This window comes from Pseudophryne corroboree, chromosome 4 (assembly GCF_028390025.1).
Source record: "Pseudophryne corroboree isolate aPseCor3 chromosome 4, aPseCor3.hap2, whole genome shotgun sequence".
NCBI lineage: Eukaryota > Metazoa > Chordata > Amphibia > Anura > Myobatrachidae > Pseudophryne > Pseudophryne corroboree.
The window spans coordinates 542,431,154-542,449,346 of record NC_086447.1 but is presented as its reverse complement, the minus strand read 5'-3'; the positions used below and the strand labels follow the sequence as shown (position 1 = coordinate 542,449,346).

At 48.6% G+C, this 18,193-nt stretch overlaps 1 long non-coding RNA gene across 1 annotated transcript in view; it reads left to right on the top strand.

The window, feature by feature from the left end:
- The first annotated feature begins 661 nt into the window (after positions 1–661).
- The window catches only part of LOC134909926 (uncharacterized), a 39,093-nt gene continuing 21,561 nt past the window's right edge, over positions 662–18,193 (top strand). Inside the window, exon 1 of the long non-coding RNA XR_010176065.1 lies at positions 662–823. This is a non-coding gene — a long non-coding RNA (uncharacterized LOC134909926). The remainder of the gene's footprint in view (positions 824–18,193) is intronic.

Genomic DNA, 18,193 nt, shown 5'->3' with positions numbered 1-18,193 from the left:
AAATAAATGATTGACTAAGTTCGTTATAGACGGACAATAATTCTAGATGTCACAAATCACATAACAACAATAACAGTGGGCTCTTGATAAAAGAAATAGGGAAATTTCAATAGAAAGAATTGAATGAGAAAAAGAAATGCTGGTACTTGTAGTGTCCCTAATAAAGGGAGTGTGATTAGTCTAATGTCCACTAGAGGATGGCGTCCCACCTCTCTGGGTATGAAGTGTCTTGTGTAATGAAGGGAGCGCCTTAATAGTTCCAAAACGTGTTACGGTCTCTATTGGTCCGACACTCAGGTGGTGGAGGGGGGGTGGTGGTGGTGGTGTAAACAGAAGCCGGGTGACGATGGTAAATACCTCCAATGATTGTAAGGGGTGCCCCTATGTTGTACTATGGGTGTGGGGACTGTTAGCAGAGGTTCAGATATAAGAACTCCGGACACACTGTCCTCACCGGGGTCCATGTATGATCAGTATGACGCTCCGTTACAAGCGCCCTAATGATCCCCAGAATTCCCGGTCAAGATGGGGTCTTTATCAAGATGGCCATTACAGACTCCCTGACAAAGACCCCAGTGGGTGGATACGCGTAGGAGAACCAGCCCCTGCATGCAAGCAGAATCACCACTAATCAGAGCTCTATCCAAACTTCTTTCAGGTTCCCTCAGAAACACCGGTGTACGAGGAGAGCGCGGAGCCACAGCAGCGGCGGCCACATGATAAGAAGCCTTAACCAGAAGCCACCAGGAAACAGCAGCAGCTGTAGGAGACGCGAGGAGAACAGAAGCAGGTGGACGCTGAGACACACAGAGCGTAGGAACAGGTAAGACTCTGTAAGGAGAGGAGACAAGCCTGGCGGACCGTCCTACACAGGCCTCGAAGCTGTTGACTCTCTCCCCCCCCCCCCCCCCCCCTCCTGATACTGGCACTGAATCCTGGGGATCATTAGGGCGCTTGTCACGCAGTGTCATCCTGATCATACCCGGACCCCGGTGAGGACAGTGTGTCCGGAGTTCTTATATCTGAACCGCTGCTAACAGTCCCCCCACCCATAGTACAACATAGGGGCAGCCCTTACAATCATTGGAGGTATTTACCATCGTCACCCGGCTTCTGTTTACACCCCCCCCCCCCCATCTCCACCACCTGAGTGCCGGACCAATAGAGACCGTAACACGTTTTGGGACTATTTAGGGGCTCCCTTCATTACACAAGACACTTCATACACAGAGAGGTGGGACGCCATCCTCTAGTGGACATAAGACTAATCACACTCCCTCTATAGGGACACTACAAGTACCAGCAACCCCCCATCTTTTCTTTTTCTCATTTAGTTCTTTCTCCTTCATCCACTAGGGGCCACTGGAGTGTAGTTACAATGGGGAAATAGTAGGTAGTAATTGGGAGCTGTCACTTTAAAAATTCTCACACTGTGGCTAGCTCCTCCCCTACTATCTCCCCTCCAAGCCAGTCTTAGTTTAGTGCCCGAGAGAGCTTGTTCACTTGGGTTTAGCTGAAGAAATTTTTATTTTTTCTTTATTATTTTATTATTCTTACTTACACACACAGACTGGCAGCTCTGCCACTGCCAGTCTGCACCGCGGGAGCTGCCGGCGGGGTCCCATCGCAGCTGCGTGCGGCTCGGGATGGGCCCCGGCTGAGGGAGACACTGAGCTCTCCTGAGTTGGCCGGACACCGCTGCGTGCGGCGCGTGTCAGGGCCACTCCATCCAGCAGAAGATTCCGGCAGCACGGCAGCGGTGAGTATCAAAAGTGGCCGGACACCGCTGCGTGCGGCGCGTGTCGGGGCCGATCGGTGAACTACATCAGGACAGCGGTGAGTACAATCCCCCCCCCCTCCAGACTGATGTGTGTTTTTACTATGTACAGAGGCGCACTTACGCCATTATGTAGACGGAACCTCAGCCCACTCTGTAAGCGGGCTCAGCGCTCTTCACTCCCCGGCTGCAGCATACAGGCAGCCGGGGTGATACACTCCCCACTTACAGGAGCCGGATAAGGGGGGCGATAGGGTGATTTTTAATATGAAGGTGACGAAGCTAACTCCCGCTCCGTTTGGCGGGCTCATGCTCTCTCCGGCCGCAGCATAAGGCGGCCAGGAGTTACATTACAATGTGAGCACCTCTCACCGGCCGCAGCATACAGGCGGCCGGGGAACACATTTAGATCACCGCTCCCCAGCCGCTGCATACACGCAGCCGTGGGGATAGATCACCGCTCCCCGGCTGCTGCATACACGCGGCCGTGGGGATACCTTTACAACACCACTCCCCGGCCGCAGCAGACAGGCGGCCGGGGAATACATTTACAGGCGGCCGGGAAATACATTTGCATCTCCGCTCCCTGGCCGCAGCATACCAGGGGAGACATGGACGCTTTCCGCTGACTTTGCAGCGGATTTGAATTTGGCTCCGAAGCGGGGGGGGGGGGGGGGCGGAGCTAACTCCCGCTCTGTATGGCGGGCTCTCTCCGCTCCCCGCGCCGCTGCAGCATGACACACCGCTCCAGTCTCCCGCTCCCCTGGACGCTGAAGGCTTCTTTCCTCTCCTGGCTGTGCAGGCAGGAGGCTTTGCTTGTATAAGGTATGAGGGGGGGTGAAGGCTATTCCCGCCTTACTCAGCGGGCTCCCCGGCGGCGGCTCCCAGGTCTCACTGTCGCTAGGCAACAGATCCTGTCTCTGGGTTTTTAACTTTTCCATGCAATAGGGTGCTGAAATATAGCTACATTCCTCCCTGCAGTACCTCTGCCCGGCATTTCATACATGTAGATCAGGAAACCTGCTCTATTACAGGAGCTGGGGCTCAGCTCATTAATAATTAAAAATCTACTGTGCAGATTTCTTTACTCTACAAAGTGTATATATGTATATATATTATATATATATATATATATGTATGTCTGTATGGATATATAGATATGTTTGTATATATATATATATTTAAGTGTGTGTGGGTATGTATATAGATATATGCATACAATACCATATATAGGGGATAAAACAAACACTTCCGCAAGGTTTTCTAATAACAGAATACCCCACCTTGCCACATAACATTTTCCCCCATTTTTTCTCACAGGCTGGTCACCATTTTGAAAAGCCAGCGCAACCTCCGAGAAACTTCTGGTGCACCTAAAATAGCGGTACACTACATACAGGGCGGGGTGTGGCCTTCCCTTTATTATTCCTTGGTGTCACTAGTTACTAATGCTATTTGTAATTTGGGGAATGTGTGTGGCATCAGACAAATAGCGCAGCGGCTCAGTACGCTAATAGCGGGTATCTGAAGGGAGCTCCTATAGCCTAGGGCTCAGACCCCTGTCCCACAGCACAGCGCTACTGATTCAGGTCTCCGCTGCTCCAGGAAGTTTATTTGAATCGTGTCGGTCACTACACATTATAGTGCAGACCTTACATAGGGCTGTGTTTATTTAACCCACCTTTTCTCCTTTCGTTTGTCTCACCTGGGATAGTCAAAGAATTCCCTCTTAGGTGTGCAGTATGCGGTGGAGCCATCTGCTTAGCCCTCCACGCACCTGCAGGACACTCCATGTTTGAACAGCACAGATTATACAGGTAATGTCACTGGTAACCAGAGACCTTGTATGTCATTTCACCTCTCCAGGTTTCTAAAGGAACCTTGCTAATCTTCCATGTTACAATACTGATGATGTCTGTTTTCTGTGGAGTCGGAACCAGTGTCTCAGAATATCCAGGTGCATTATACAGCAGTTCGTCTGATACTGCAGGTAAAGGAGGCGGACACGTCAAGTCCATCAGGGCTCGAAGCCGATGACGAAATGGCAGCAACTGGTCCAGTTTCAGATGAGCTGGGCAGGCTCCGGTAGACGGCCGGCAGACACCCGAATACACAATTTCAGGTATCAAACAATGTTTGTTTTCCTATCCTTTCCCCGCGGACGGCAGGAGATGGTATCAGAACCTCTCCAGGGTATACCCCTCGATGTATCGCCGGTCCAACAAGCTGCCGTTTTCCTGAGGCAACCTTGCTCAGGGATCCATCAAAGACATATACGGCAGCAGGGTTTTCTACCTTGTCCTGAGCAGGTAGGTTGTGGAACAATTGTCCTCTAGGTTACAGGATGTTTCGCATCAGGTTCAATTGATACTTTGGTACAGGTCAGAATCACGATTCTGCTTTATGTTCTTTGGAGGTCTCCACGTCTGCAGACTCGGAACCTACATTTTCACTGGGTATGTCTTAACCAGACGACCTCTGGGGCTGCGACAGTGCAAGATGAACATGAAAAACCTATGGGGCAGAGGGTTCAGGGGAAGGAACTTTCTGCATGATTTCTTGAACCATTGGAGGTAAGTCCACTTTGTTTTCTACTACTGCTGCCCCAGCTCCAAGACAGACCTTTACCGGTCTTTCCTTTAAAAAAATGTTTTTTCCGTGCCCCTTCAAGCTTTCGACTCCACACGGGCGATATCTCCGTCGCCAGGGGATCTCAGGGTAAAAAAGCTGAAGTAGAGGTTCAACATCCTCGGTCCAGTCTGACTTTAGGTCATCCTATACACCCACTACAGGTCAGACTTTTCTACTACCTGGATGGTCCCAGGGTAGGCGCAGGTCGGTGGGAGAAGGCTTGGGCGGTTACAAACTAGATTTTGGAGTACAACCGTCTCAGGAGTCCCTCGACATGGGTCGGCCGAGTTACGATGACAAGAGAGTCATACTGCAGGCGGCGCTCCATATGCTTCTAGCCGCAAAGGGTGTTGATCCCTGTTTTTCACATATCATTTGAATCGGGACAGTTCTCAGGCCTTTGTTTTCTTTTCACGTTCCGAAGCCAGTTGGCTCGGCCAGGCCTATCATGGCCTTAGAATCCTTTCAGTCTGTGATTGCTAGTTTGAACAAGAGAGGGAGTTCTAAGTGTCCCTTGTCTTCAAAGATGCCTGTTTACTGATTTCCGTGGGGTTTTTCCTCAACGGGCTTTTCTCAGATTCGCATTACAGGATTCTCTTTTTCACTGTCAATCCTTTCCTTTCGGTCTCTCTTCCGCTCCCACAGAGTTCAGGAAGTTCACAGAATAACTCTTTTTCAAGGGCAGTAGGTGACGTTGGTTCCATAATGGGACAATCTACTGCTACTATCCCACTCTGTACATTAGGTGGCTTCTGCATATCCGGAGGATCTAGAAGCTTCTGGTTCGACACAGATCCAATTTATGCTCCTCGTAGACGTTTCTCAACATGGTCCGTCAGAGGATTTTTCCTTTCTCGGCACCAGGTACTCTATCCTTCAGTCAAGTTGCGACGCAATGAGTGATCGCCTACATTCCTCTCTGAGCGGGGGACAACGATCTTCTTTCCAGGTCAAGCCACCAGGTCAGACTCCCGGGTGAGGGAACATTCCCCGGAGTTTTGTCAGCTGGTCCGCTGTGGGCGGAGATTTCGGATCGACCTCAGGGCGTTCTGACTCACTCTTTAACCCTTTACTACTCTCGGACGTGAGCTCTGGCGGCAGTAGCCGAGAATGCCCTCAGGGCTCCAGGGAGTTTTCTGGTTATTCCATCCTGCCTCCTTTTCTATTTCTACCTCATGTTCGGTAACACAGGAGGGGATTTTGCGTGCTAGTCCTCTCGGTGGCTCTGGTTGGGCCACGCATGACTTGAGGATACAGATACACCTGTTGTCAGTAGAGGAGCCTTGGCTCCTACCTCGACTGGACTGTCTACTCCAACAGGTTCCTTTTTTCTTTGTTCAATCTTACACTGGTTTCGTTTAACCGTGGGACTGTTCTCGAGACCTCAGAAGGGAGGAGTTCCCTGGTTCGGTTAGGCCTACTGGGCCCCGATTTCAGAAGTCTGTTACCTTTTGCCACTTTTGGAAGACTTTATGGGACATAATAAGGATGAACGGGGTTTTCCCCTTCTTTCAGTTACCATTCATCTTTGGTTTCTCTGGGAGGTTTTGCTCCGCTGCGCTTCAAACCACACTGACCTGAATTTTAGGTCTCTGCCTTTTGTTTTGGTTTTTCTTCCAAAAGAGATTAGCCTAGCGGCCGTAAGTTCGGCCTCTTTTTCAGGGAGTACTCTATTGACAACTCCCCCGGCTGAGCTTCGGCCTCAGCGATCGTTTCTTCCAGAGGGGTTGTCCATTTTTCGTATAAATCTGACACTAGTGTTTTTCGGTCCTCTTTGAATGCTTGTCAGGGCTCGCTGACTCTCTCTACAGAGGTCTTCGGCTATTCAACTTAGTGTTTTTCTTCTTTGTCTCTGTACGATGCTCCCGTGCTAAATAGCCGGGGTCCCAGCAGACGCTGGGCTGTTGGATACATCTGACCATCAGACAGTCTTCTAGGCGGTTGCTAGGGAGCCTCCGTTTTCCATTTCAGCGCACTTTACGCGCGATATAAGACCTTCGTGGGCGGCTGCCCATGGGGTCTCCATGAATACTTTGTCGGGCGGCTACTTCGTCGGACCGACATTCGTTTTGTCAATTTCTACAAGTGTGACACTTTTGCGGCCTCTGCATCACAGTTTGGCCGAGCAGTTTTTAAAGGACTCTCAGCGCTCTCCCACCCGTTTTTGGGAGCTCTGGGACGTCCCCATTGTAACTACACTCCAGTGGCCCCTAGTGGATGAAGGAGAAATCAGGATTTTGGTACTTACCGATAAATCCCTTTCTCCGATTCCACAGGGGCCACTGGACGCCCGCCCAGCGCTGTTCCCCCTTGTTTTTTGCTTAAAGGTTTGCAGGTCACCATATGACTGCTTGTTGAGTTCAGGCTAGCCTGGTTTTTTGTCAGGTTCTGTTCCAGGTTTAGTTTGGGTTATCCTGGTTTTACAGGGCGTCATTAACCTCCTCTACCTTAGGGTTTGTTTATTCCATCTCTCATCGGGCACAGTTTTACGTAGACTGGCTTGGAGGGGAGATAGTAGGGGAGGAGCTAGCCACAGTGTGAGAATTTTTGAAGTGCCAGCTCCCAATTACTACCTACTATTTCCCCATTGTAACTACACTCCAGTGGCCCCTGTGGAATCGGAGAAAGGGATTTATCGGTAAGTACCAAAATCCTGATTTCTATTGCAATTTCCCTATTTCTTTTATCAAGAGCCAACTGTGATTGTTATGTGATTTGTGACATCTAGAATTGTCTGTCGATAACGAACTTAGTAAATAATTTTTTTTCCCTCTCTTACATGTCTTTCAAGCACATCCATATATTCATTGCCTGACAGGCGCAGTTACAATCCATTTCACTGTTAGTATTTTATAGGGAGGTTTTGGGGAAGCCCCATCTTACAATCTTGCTGCCCACAACAATATGCCCGTATCGGTGAGCGCGAAGTGAAATCTTCTAGTCAAATTAGTTACGTTGCTTACCTGCCTTTATGTCACCTGAGATAGTGACTCCTAGATCCCTTTCCTCCTCAGTAGTTCCTAGTATAGTGTCATTAATACTATATTTAGCCTTTGTTACCTGAGATAGTGACTCCTAGATCCCTTTCCTCCTCAGTAGTTCCCAGTATAATGCCATTAATACTATATTTAGCCTTTGGATATTTGAGACCCCAAGTGCATGATTTTGCATTTTTTTGGCATTAAACTGTAATTGAGGTGGTAATGGAGAGAGGATGAGATGAGGTGGTGTGGTGTGGGGTAAATGGGATTGGAGCAGCAGAAAGAGCAGTGGGGTATTAGAGGGGTAAAGGGGGGAGAATGATATAATAGTTGTGGGGTAAATGGGATTGAAACAGCAGAAAGCGCAGTGTGGTATTAGAGGGGTAATGTAGGGAGAATGATATAATAGGTGTGGGGTAAATGGGATTGGAGCAGTAGTAGAAGGGAATTGGGCTCTGTAACTTCAGGGAAGGGTAATGAAGGAACTAGAGAATGGGTCTTGGATTTTATGAAAGATGAATAAGGGAAATTGAGACAGCGGGACATAGGTGGTAAGAGTGGAGCCATGGGAGTATCAGAGGGGAGTACATTGGGATAATAGAGTAAGGCAGATGATGGTTTCCTTAGGGTATGGGAGAGGTGTCTGGAACAGGAATGGAGGTAATAAAGGATGAAGAGATAATAGAAGGATGGGAGGTGTAGTGGAGTGGTTAGTACAGGGGACAGAAGTGTAAAAGTAATGAAAGTTGGGCTAATAGAGGGTGGGTGGATGAAGGAGGCAAACTGGCGATAATGGAGGGTGAGGTGATTGGTAGTGGGGTTGTTAGAAGGAGGGGAATGGGGGTGATTGCGGGTGGAAGGGAGAGCTGTCTGGGTACAATAGGTGGTCTGAAATGATAAGGGAGGAGAATGAGCGAACTAGAGTAGGGGGCTGTGGCCTTAGTGAAAATGGAGGGAAGTTAGCGGAACTGGAGCACCAGGATGGTGAGAGTTGTACAGGGCAACAGTGCATGCTGGTGCTATATAACTGCATTGCGAGTCTGGGCACGTGGCCCCTCTATCTCAATTAGTTGTGGGGGAGGGTTGTTCTGCTGAATAGTGGGTGCACTGTCCGTGTCCATCTGAAAAGCCCCAGCAATTCTGTGATATATGTATTACCTCTTCCATACTATGTCCATGCTGCTCTCTGTGGGGCTTATATGATGTGATGTCCTGACGGCTGGTGTCTCTCTTCCAGGCATGCAGATGAAGAGCTCAGAGTGGAAACAATGCAAGTCTAATGCTCAGGTGTGGAGAACCGGGGGTATGGAGGAGTCCCAGTGGAAAGTAAAGGGATCGGTGACTGACCAGTTCCATCCAGAAGATTGGGACCATCCACTATCTGGGTGTGTAGGCTTGTCCATTACTCTGTATCTTCCTGTCCATCATACCTCCCTCTCTGCAGGCCTTTCCCTCTTCAGATTGGCTGCTTTATGTCATTATAGAGGTGTTCTCCGTAGCACCATAGGTGCTGTGACCGTGTTATAGCATAAATCAGGGGGAATGCTTCAGTTACCTGCTTATTCCAGTTACCAAATTCTCCAATATGTGTTCATGAGAATACACCTACACCACCCTGACATGTGTCCCACGTACCTGTATATCCTGCACGGTGCTGTCCACAGTGCGTTACCTGTAATCCCAGCAATCTCCCATATCATTGTACCGTGCCCCTCACATACACAAGGCTCCAATATGTGTCAGTGAGAATACACCTGTACCCAGGGCCGTAACTAGGTGTGTGCTCCGCACATAGCGCTGCAGGGTAGGGGGCGCTGTTGACAGCACTTGTCAATTATAAATGATCTAATTAATTTCACTTGCAGTTTCCTCCCTTTTTGAAGCCCAGCATCTACTGACCGCCCCTGTCTCCTATCCCCACCCCTATTGTCGCTAATACCTATACAGCATTTATGGACTTGGCTTGAGAGCTCCTTGTTGTTCAGTCGCACTGTCCTTCATTACATTTCAGGATGCTGATGTGCCCAGGATACAAACCCATTGCCTATGACATTGCAGTCGGACACACTATTCATTGAGCTATCTGCCCTTGCATAGAAAGCTAGAGAATTCCAAGCTGGAGAGTTCTAACCATTTTCAGTTTACCTTGTACTTTTTGTAAAGGGGTGATAAGCGTTACCTGTAATCCCAGCAATCGCCCATATCATTGTACCGGGTTCACTACGATATGCCGGCGGTCGGGCTCCCGGCGCCCAGCATACCGGCGCCGTGAGCCCGACCGCCGGCTTACCGACAGTGTGGCGAGCGCAAATGAGCCCCTTGCGGGCTCGCCACGCTACGGGCACGGTGGCGCGCCACACTATTTTATTCTCCCTCCAGGGGGGTCATGGACCCCCACGAGGGAGAATAAGTGTCGGTATGCCGGCTGTCGGGATCCCGGCGCCGGTATACTGTGCGACGGGATCCCGACAGCCGGCATACTGAAGACCATCCCATTGTACCATGCCCCTCACATACCCATCACCCTGTCACCTTACCAGACTCCTGTATTTATACCCAAATAACATAGTGGCAATTGGAGCCTATACCAGCATACATGGTAGTAACAGTCACAAGGCATAAACACTCAAACACGATTGTAGTTGTTATTTTAGTTTATTGTTGTTATATTATAGTTGTATATAGATGTTATAAGTTGTTATATTATAGTTGTATTTAGATGTTGTTATAGTACAATATTGTATAGTACAACTTATAGATGTTATTCTTTGATGTTAAACAGTTGGTATATGAGGATGGTAAATAATAAGTCCGTTCTTACTTACATCTGGAAGATGGTGAGCTGATGTAAGTATCTCGCTGTAAGCGTGTTAGTCGGATCTCTTTGGTTTTCTGCCCAGCTTTGCTCTTATCCACTGGAAGACATTTCTCTTGGATGTTTTCTCTGTGCTGTAGGCATTCTCAGTGTCTTCCTTCTTACATCTCCTCCCCAGCTTGCTCTGTATCCAGGTCCTGACATTGTATTTGGCCTTATAATTTATAGCACCAGTGGTGGTTTCGTCAGGAGTGTGGCAGGCGCTTGTGCGCGGCTCGACCTCTTGTATAATAGTGAGGCCGGGATGTCTTTTCTCACCTGGAGATGTTTTCTGGGTGGTAATGTAAGGACATTCATGGCAGATGAGATTAAGGCTGGAAGGCCTTCTCCAACCTAGAGACGTTTTCTGGGTGGTGTTGTCCAGAACGTCATGCCAATCATTTATTTGTGGCTCAGTGTCTTTTATGTGAGTGATGCCGGGAGGTCTTTTCTTGGCTGGAGATGTTCTCTTGTTGGTGTTTTTCAGCCATCCATCCCACACATAAAATTTCACCTTAGGGTAGTAATAATCTGCCTCAATGATGTCTTCCTCATCGCTGTCATCGAGTGTGATAACGGTGTCAAAGTTCTCAGTATTGCAGATGTCTTCTTCTGCACTGGTGTCATCTGTATCCCCATCAGGTGTATCTTCCTCTCTGCCATCATCTTCATCATCTTCATCATCCTCATCATCACCAGTATAGACGGTTGGATAATAATAACTATCGGAGCACGTCTCACTGGTGACATCATCCTCTTCTTCCTCCTCTTCTTCCTCCCCATTGTAGTATACCACTTTTGGGGCATCTTCCATTTCAGCACTGACATACGATGTTACAATTGTGCCGAACGTCACAGCGTGGTAAGTGACCATTTGTAAGTAAATGTCATCGTTCATGTCCGCCTCTTTTATTAGAGTGAGGCCGGGCGGTCTCCTCTCGCCTAGAGACATCTTCAGTCTCAGGCTGATAATTCGCTATATTGAATTTCTCTCTCTCTCTTCAAAGCTCCTTCACCAAGCAACTCGTATTGAGAAGTGAGGTTCCAGAGGCAGCAGCAGCCGATTATACCGTGTCTGTGATGTCACAGTGTACTGGCTGACTGACATCATCACCAGCCATCAGCACCAGCCTGGAGAAATGTCCAGCTTGTTTATTTCATCAGTCCATACAGGTGCAGGTATCCGCGTTGATGCACTATTACATACAACCTTCCTGCATCATATCCTTCTGGGAGATTCAAACAAAACCACATAAACCCAGTTTCTCTAACGTCCTAGTGGATGCTGGGGACTCCGAAAGGACCATGAGGAATAGCGGCTCCGCAGGAGACTGGGCACAAAAGTAAAAAGCTTTAGGACTACCTGGTGTGCACTGGCTCCTCCCCCTATGACCCTCCTCCAAACCTCAGTTAGATTTTTGTGCCCGAACGAGACGGGTGCAGGCTAAGGGGCTCTCCTGAGCTGCTTAGTGTAAAAGTTTAAAGTAGGTTTTTTATTTTCAGTGAGACCTGCTGGCAACAGGCTCATTGCACCGAGGGACTAAGGGGAGAAGAAGCGAACTCACCTGCGTGCAGAGTGGATTGGGCTTCTTAGGCTACTGGACATTAGCTCCAGAGGGACGATCACAGGCCCAGCAATGGATGGGTCCCAGAGCCGCGCCGCCGGCCCCCTTACAGAGCCAGAAGACTGAAGAGGTCCGGAAAATCGGCGGCAGAAGACGTCCTGTTTTCAATAAGGTAGCGCACAGCACCGCAGCTGTGCGCCATTGCTCTCAGCACACTTCACACTCCGGTCACTGAGGGTGCAGGGCGCTGGGGGGGGGCGCCCTGAGACGCAATAAAACACCTTTTTTGGCAAAAAATACATCACATATAGCTCCTGGGCTATATGGATGCATTTAACCCCTGCCAATTTTTCCATAAAAAAGCGGGAGAAAGGCCGCCGAGAAGGGGGCGGAGCCTATCTCCTCAGCACACTGGCGCCATTTTTTCCTCACAGCTCCGTTGGAGGAAGGCTCCCTGACTCTCCCCTGCAGTCCTGCACTACAAGAGAGGGGGGCCACTGAATTGGCATATAAATATATACAGCAGCTATATTAGGGAAAAACACTTATATAAGGTTATCCCTATATATATATATATATATATATATATATATATATATATATATATATATATATATATATATATATATATATATATAGCGCTCTGGTGTGTGCTGGCAAACTCTCCCTCTGTCTCCCCAAAGGGCTTGTGGGGTCCTGTCCTCTATCAGAGCATTCCCTGTGTGTGTGCTGTGTGTCGGTACGTTGTGTCGACATGTATGAGGAGGAAAATGGTGTGGAGGCGGAGCAATTGCCTGTGTTAGTGATGTCACCCCCTAGGGAGTCGACACCTGACTGGATGGTCTTATGGAAAGAATTACGTGATAGTGTCAGCACTTTACAAAAGACTGTTGACGACATGAGACAGCCGGCAAATCAGTTAATACCTGTACAGGCGTCTCAAACACCGTCAGGGGCTCTAAAGCGCCCGTTACCTCAGATCGACACAGACACGGACACTGACTCCAGTGTCGACGGTGAGGAAACAAACGTATTTTCCAGTAGGGCCACACGTTACATGATCACGGCAATGAAGGAGGTTTTGAACATTTCTGATACTACAAGTACCACAAAAAAGGGTATTATGTGGGGTGAAAAAAAAAAAACTACCCGTAGTTTTTCCCGAATCAGATGAATTAAATGAGGTGTGTGATGAAGCGTGGGTTTCCCCCGATAAAAAACTGCTAATTTCTAAAAAATTATTGGCATTATACCCTTTCCCGCCAGAGGTTAGGGCACGTTGGGAAACACCCCCTAGGGTAGATAAGGCGCTCACACGCTTATCAAAACAAGTGGCGTTACCGTCTCCTGATACGGCCGCCCTCAAGGAACCAGCTGATAGGAAGCTGGAAAATATCCTAAAAAGTATATACACACATACTGGTATTATACTGCGACCAGCAATTGCCTCAGCCTGGATGTGCAGTGCTGGGGTGGCTTGGTCGGATTCCCTGACTGAAAATATTGATACCCTGGACAGGGACAATATATTATTGACTATAGAGCATTTAAAGGATGCATTTCTATATATGCGAGATGCACAGAGGGATATTTGCACTCTGGCATCAAGAGTAAGTGCGATGTCCATTTCTGCCAGAAGAGGATTATGGACGCGACAGTGGTCAGGGGATGCGGATTCCAAACGGCATATGGAAGTATTGCCGTATAAAGGGGAGGAGTTATTTGGGGTCGGTCTATCGGACCTGGTGGCCACGGCAACGGCTGGGAAATCCACCTTTTTACCCCAAGTCACCTCGCAGCAGAAAAAGATACCGTCTTTTCAGGCTCAGTCCTTTCGTCCCCATAAGGGCAAGCGGGCATAAGGCCACTCATATCTGCCCCGGGGCAGAGGAAGGGGAAAAAGACTGCAGCAGACAGCCTCTTCCCACGAACAGAAGCCCTCCCCCGCTTCTGCCAAGTCCTCAGGATGACGCTGGGGCCTTACAAGCGGACTCAGGCACGGTGGGGGCCCGTCTCAAGAATTTCAGCGCGCAGTGGGCTCACTCGCAAGTGGACCCCTGGATCCTGCAGGTAGTATCTCAGGGGTACAAATTGGAATTCGAGACTTCTCCCCCTCGCCGGTTCCTGAAGTCTGCTTTACCAACGTCTCCCCCCGACAGGGAGGCGGTATTGGAAGCCATTCACAAGCTGTATTCCCAGCAAGTGATAATCAAGGTACCCCTCCTACAACAGGGAAAGAGGTATTATTCCACGCTGTTTGTGGTACCGAAGCCGGACGGCTCGGTGAGACCTATTTTAAATCTGAAATCCTTGAACACTTACATACAAAGGTTCAAATTCAAGATGGAATCACTCAGAGCAGTGATAGCGAACCTGGAAGAAGGGGACTATATGGTGTCTCTGGACATCAAGGATGCTTACCTCCATGTCCCAATTTGCCCTTCTCACCAAGGGTACCTCAGGTTTGTGGTAAAGAACTGTCACTATCAGTTTCAGACGCTGCCGTTTGGATTGTCCACGGCACCCCGGGTCTTTACCAAGGTAATGGCCGAAATGATGATTCTTCTTCGAAGAAAAGGCGTCTTAATTATCCCTTACTTTGACGATCTCCTGATAAGGGCAAGGTCCAGAGAACAGTTAGAGGTCGGAGTAGCACTATCTCAAGTAGTACTACGACAGCACGGATGGATTCTAAATATTCCAAAATCGCAGCTGATTCCGACGACACGTCTGCTGTTCCTAGGAATGATTCTGGACACAGTACAGAAAAAGGTGTTTCTCCCGGAAGAGAAAGCCAGGGAGTTATCCGACCTAGTCAGGAACCTCCTAAGACCAGGCCAAGTGTCAGTACATCAATGCACAAGGGTCCTGGGAAAGATGGGGGCTTCTTACGAAGCGATTCCATTCGGCAGATTCCACGCAAGAACTTTTCAGTGGGATCTGCTGGACAAATGGTCCGGATCGCATCTTCAAATGCATCAGCGGATAACCCTGTCTCCAAGGACAAGGGTGTCTCTCCTGTGGTGGTTACAGAGTGCTCATCTCCTAGAGGGCCGCAGATTCGGCATTCAGGATTGGGTCCTGGTGACCACGGATGCCAGCCTGAGAGGCTGGGGAGCAGTCACACAGGGAAGAAATTTCCAGGGCTTGTGGTCAAGCATGGAAACGTCACTTCACATAAATATCCTGGAACTAAGGGCCATTTACAATGCCCTAAGTCAGGCAAGACCTCTGCTTCAGGGTCAGCCGGTGTTGATCCAGTCGGACAACATCACGGCAGTCGCCCACGTAAACAGACAGGGCGGCACAAGAAGCAGGAGGGCAATGACGGAAGTGGCAAAGATTCTTCGCTGGGCGGAAAATCATGTGATAGCACTGTCAGCAGTGTTCATTCCGGGAGTGGACAACTGGGAAGCAGACTTCCTCAGCAGACACGATCTTCACCCGGGGGAGTGGGGACTTCACCCAGAAGTCTTCCACATGATTGTGAACCGTTGGGAAAAACCAAAGGTGGACATGATGGCGTCCCGCCTCAACAAAAAACTGGACAGATATTGCGCCAGGTCAAGGGACCCTCAGGCAATAGCTGTGGACGCTCTGGTAACACCGTGGGTGTACCAGTCAGTGTATGTGTTTCCTCCTCTTCCTCTCATACCAAAAGTACTGAGAATCATAAGAAGGAGAGGAGTAAAGACTATACTCGTGGCTCCGGATTGGCCAAGAAGGACTTGGTACCCGGAAATTCAAGAGATGCTCACGGAAGACCCGTGGCCTCTACCTCTAAGAAAGGACCTGCTCCAGGACTTACGGTGAGACTGTTCCAAGACTTACCGCGGCTGCGTTTGACGGCATGGAGGTTGAACGCCGGATCCTGAAGGAAAAAGGCTTTCCGGATGAAGTCATCCCTACCCTGATCAAAGCCAGGAAGGATGTAACCGTACAACATTATCACCGTATTTGGCGTAAATATGTTGCGTGGTGCGAGGCCAGGAAGGCCCCTACAGAGGAATTTCAACTAGGTCGATTCCTGCATTTCCTGCAAACAGGACTGTCTATGGGCCTCAAATTAGGGTCCATTAAAGTTCAAATTTCGGCCCTGTCAATATTCTTCCAAAAAGAACTAGCTTCTGTTCCTGAAGTTCAGACGTTTGTCAAGGGAGTACTGCATATACAGCCTCCTTTTGTGCCTCCAGTGGCACCTTGGGATCTCAATGTAGTTTTGGGATTCCTAAAATCACATTGGTTTGAACCACTCACCACTGTGGACTTAAAATATCTCACATGGAAAGTGGTAATGCTGTTAGCCCTGGCTTCAGCCAGGCGTGTCTCAGAATTGGCGGCTTTATCCTATAAAAGCCCTTACCTAATTTTTCATACGGACAGGGCAGAATTGAGGACTCGTCCTCAATTTCTCCCTAAGGTGGTTTCAGCTTTTCACTTAAACCAGCCTATTGTGGTGCCTGCGGCTACTAGGGACTTGGAGGATTCTAAGTTGCTGGACGTAGTCAGGGCCCTGAAAATATATGTTTCCAGGACGGCTGGAGTCAGAAAATCTGACTCGCTGTTTATCCTGTATGCACCCAACAAGCTGGGTGCTCCTGCTTCTAAGCAGACGATTGCTCGTTGGATTTGTAGTACAATTCAGCTTGCACATTCTGTGGCAGGCCTGCCACAGCCAAAATCTGTAAAAGCCCATTCCACACGGAAAGTGGGCTCATCTTGGGCGGCTGCCCGAGGGGTCTCGGCTTTACAACTTTGCCGAGCAGCTACTTGGTCAGGGGCAAACACGTTTGCTAAATTCTACAAATTTGATACCCTGGCTGAGGAGGACCTGGAGTTCTCTCATTCGGTGCTGCAGAGTCATCCGCACTCTCCCGCCCGTTTGGGAGCTTTGGTATAATCCCCATGGTCCTTTCGGAGTCCCCAGCATCCACTAGGACGTTAGAGAAAATAAGAATTTACTTACCGATAATTCTATTTCTCATAGTCCGTAGTGGATGCTGGGCGCCCATCCCAAGTGCGGATTGTCTGCATTACTTGTACATAGTTATTGTTACAAAAATCGGGTTATTGTTGTTGTGAGCCATCTTTTCAGAGGCTCCTTCTGTTATCATGCTGTTAACTGGGTTCAGATCACAAGTTGTACGGTGTGATTGGTGTGGCTGGTATGAGTCTTACCCGGGATTCAAAATCCTTCCTTATTGTGTACGCTCGTCCGGGCACAGTATCCTAACTGAGGCTTGGAGGAGGGTCATAGGGGGAGGAGCCAGTGCACACCAGGTAGTCCTAAAGCTTTTTACTTTTGTGCCCAGTCTCCTGCGGAGCCGCTATTCCCCATGGTCCTTTCGGAGTCCCCAGCATCCACTACGGACTATGAGAAATAGAATTATCGGTAAGTAAATTCTTATTTTTAAGAACAATTAAGTATACAAATATATATACATACACACACACCACACACACACACACGTCATGAGTGTCTTGGTTTAAAGATTTGTATGGTGTGTGTGTATCTATCTATATATATATATATATACACATACACTCTCTTTAAACCAGCACACTCATGAATAAATATATATATATATATATATATATATATATATATATATATATATATATGCACTTGCTTTGAACCATTTGTGTACTGAGCCTTTAGCCCTTAACTGTCACTTTTCCCCCCAAAAAGACGCTCAGAGATTGTCGGGTTTTTATGAGTGAATTAGGTGTAAAACATGAAGTTTCTCTTCCCTGCAGCTGCTAACACTGTCTGACTGTTCGCATCCTGTGCCACCAGGTCAGATAAAGCACTTGCTGGTGTGGTCGCATATGATGCCACCATGCTAGGCAAGTGGTTAATAGCTGGTTTCTAGGGTTTCCCTTTCCATATAATGTTCTCCATCATAATATATGTCTCCATTTCCTGTACATCACTTGTAACTCTACAAACCCTCAAAAATTAAGAGGGGGCAGACCCGGATTAACAATGGGGCGGTTGGATCTGTAGCTCCAGGCCCCCCATTGAAAATAGGCCCACAGCAAACTGACAGCGTTGACACGAAAAAAAAACTGCCAGCAGCCTCCTCTCTCCCATGCCTCCGCCTCCAGCACTGTCACCTGACATATCATGGTGCCGTGCAGGCAGTCTGCTGGCTGCCCGTCCTCCAGTCTCTCCTTCACTGGGGGTCCTGCTGCCACTTAGCTAAGCTCCGCCCCCAGACTGTACGGGGAGCTGCTGCTGCAAGAAGCTTGGCAAGTGTTTTCTTGATTAATGTGTGTATACTGTTTGTGTGGTGTGTGTACTGAATGTGTGTGTACTGTATGTATATGTGGTGTGTACTGTATGTATATGTGGTGGTGTGTACTGTGTGTGGTGTGGGTACTA